Source organism: Odontomachus brunneus, unplaced genomic scaffold (genome assembly GCF_010583005.1).
Source record: "Odontomachus brunneus isolate Ranch 3 - 2012 unplaced genomic scaffold, Obru_v1 Obru_scaffold_170, whole genome shotgun sequence".
NCBI classification, from domain to species: Eukaryota; Metazoa; Arthropoda; class Insecta; order Hymenoptera; family Formicidae; genus Odontomachus; species Odontomachus brunneus.
Window position 1 is genome coordinate 694,121 of NW_022639620.1, and position 314 is coordinate 694,434.

Consider the following 314-nt stretch of genomic DNA (forward strand, 5'->3'; position numbering starts at 1 on the left):
TGCTGAAGCAAGCTGTTCTTGCGTTTGGCACGGATCCTCATCGAGCAATGCCTCCAATTCAGCGTCTTTGAAGGTTTTTGATCTTTCTTCACGCGGACGGTCGTCAACATCGAAATCACCGTCTTTAAAGCGACGAAACCAATCACGGCACGTTGTTTTACTTTTTGGAGCTCTCGATGCGCTTCAGCCGCCATTTTCTTCGAAGGAAATAAGAAAGTCAACACTTCCCGCAAATGACGATTATTTGGCACAAAATCAGACATTTTCACACAACCAAAAGTATATGACGCCAAAACAAAATCACTAACGTGTCA